The sequence below is a fragment of the Chrysochloris asiatica genome, unplaced genomic scaffold (assembly GCF_000296735.1).
Source record: "Chrysochloris asiatica unplaced genomic scaffold, ChrAsi1.0 scaffold00619, whole genome shotgun sequence".
Taxonomy (NCBI): Eukaryota; Metazoa; Chordata; class Mammalia; order Afrosoricida; family Chrysochloridae; genus Chrysochloris; species Chrysochloris asiatica.
Genome location: NW_006409137.1, coordinates 166,669 through 169,042, shown reverse-complemented (window position 1 = coordinate 169,042; position 2,374 = coordinate 166,669).

Below are 2,374 nucleotides of genomic sequence, written 5' to 3'. Positions count from 1 at the left end.
CTTCACTCTTAGCTCTAGCCCTCCATTGCTATGTACTTCTCCATGGGCTCAGGGCTCACCAGGGCTTACCACACTTTGGATCAACCAGTCCTTTCTCTTCTCTTTCTCATCTGCAGGTTATCAGGAGTCTGTGAAATGTGGTTGAACTCAGCCCATTTCTTCATTGCTGCCTTCGCCCTCTTTCACTCACCAGTAGACCAATATGGTTGCCAGAAAGCTTACATGCCTGATCGTATGTTCCTTATTAGTTTCAGTCTTGGTGGAGGGTTTGTCCTAAAGGGATGTGATTGCTTACCTTGATGGCTTCCCAGCAATCAACTTACTTATTCTTGTAGTAGCCAATCATACTGCCATTTTTGTTTTGTTTTTTTCTGATGATCTTTCTTTAAAGATGTATCTTCTGTCTCTTGCTGTTCCAGGCTCAGGCTGTTCTGCTTGTATTTTCTGGCAGGAATGTCCTACCTCAGAAGATTCTGGATGGGGCTCAGTGTTCCACCTAAAGTTCTATACTCTACAAAGGCTCTGCAGGAAGCCTATTTCCCTGAGCAAGTTCTAGAACCCCTTTTAGGTATTCCCATGAGTTATAGATGTAAATATATTTCCTGATATTCCCTTCTAGCCCACTTAAGTGTCTATTTTACTATAGTAAGAAAGGGAAACCAATATTTATAAGATAGTTTTAGCACCTTAATATTATTTCCCCTCTTAGGACGTTACCTCAACCCCAGTATCACAGAGGCCTGTTTTCTAAGGTTGAGTCTGCATCACTATTTACCTCTGTCTTATTTAGCCCATGCAAACCTACCTTATTGTTCCCGTATCTACCGTGTTCTTCCACCCCTCCCCCTTCTTGTGTTTTGCCTTCCCCAACACCTGAACTATGATGTGTCTGCACCCCATCTTGTGCTTTACCAGCCTCTCCCTTCTCCTCCCCCCAAACCCTCCCACCTGGCCACCGGTAACCAACAAAGAGGTGGTTATTTTTCCCTTTTAATATTGGTATCCTTTCTTAAGCTTTTACTATAATGGTCTTATGTAATACTTGTCCTTTTGTGACTAATTTCACTCAGCATAATGTTCTCAAGTTTCATCCACGTTATGTGGTGGCTTACAGCTATTATTCAAGGTAGCTTAATATTCCATTGTGAATATATACCAAAGTTTGTTTATCCATTCTTCCATTGATGGGCACTTGGCTATCTCCATCTTTTTGCTATTGTGAATAGTCCTACTATCAACATTGGTGTGAATATGTCTATTTATGTTATGGTTAATATTTCTTGTGGATTCATACCATGGTACTTTTAACATTCACCTCAAACACTATAACTTCAATGCATGAAATCTTCTACCATCCCCCTTATTCACTGTCCAGCTTTCACATGCATATAAGGTTATTGAAAATATTGTGGCCTGAATCAGTCACACCCTAGTCCTCAACCTGGCATCTTTGCTCTTGAACAACTTAAAGAGATTTTGTGCAGTACATTTGTCTATTGTAATATATAATTTATTTTCTTGACTGCTGCTTCCTACAGTGTTGATGGTTGAGCTGTGCAACATGAAGTCTTTAACAACTTCAATCTTTTTTCCATTTATATGGATGTTGATTATTGGTCCAGTGGTGAAGATTTTGTTTTCTTTACATTGTGGTGCAACCCATACCAAAGGCTTTTTCCTTTGATATTCATCACTAAATGTTTTAAGTCCTCTTTACATTAAGAAAGAAAGGCTGTGTCATTTGCATATTGTGGGTTGTTAATGATTCTTCCTCTAATCCTCTTGTCACATTTTACTTCCTATATTCCAGTGTCTCAGATTATGTGCTCAGCATAGAGATTGAATAAATATGGTGGAAAAATACTACCCTGGCACACACCTTTGCTAATACTAAACCATTCAATGTTCCCTAGTTCTAGTCAAACAACTGTCTCTCGGTCTATGTATAGGTTCCTCAGTAGCACAACTAAGTGTTCCAGAGTATTGATTCTCTGTATTGTTGTTCATAGCTAGTCATGATCCAAACAATTGAATGCATTTGCATAGTCAATAAATCACAGGTAAGCATCTTTCTGGTATTCTCTGCTTTCACCCAATATCCATCTGACATCACCAATGATATCCCTCATTGCATGACCTTGTGTGAATCCAGTTTGAACTGCTAGTAGTTTTCTGTGAATTTACTTTTTAAAAATTTTATTGAAATTATTTCATTGTTAATTGAGTGATAGTTTACATGGGAGAACATCAATTCTGAGCTTAATCAATCGTATTTTGTTTAGATGAAATTATTACAATCCCTTTCATGCATCATTTATTAACAGGATTTGCCTCTATTCTGCCCCCATTGTTGTTGTTTTTTTGTTTTTGTTTT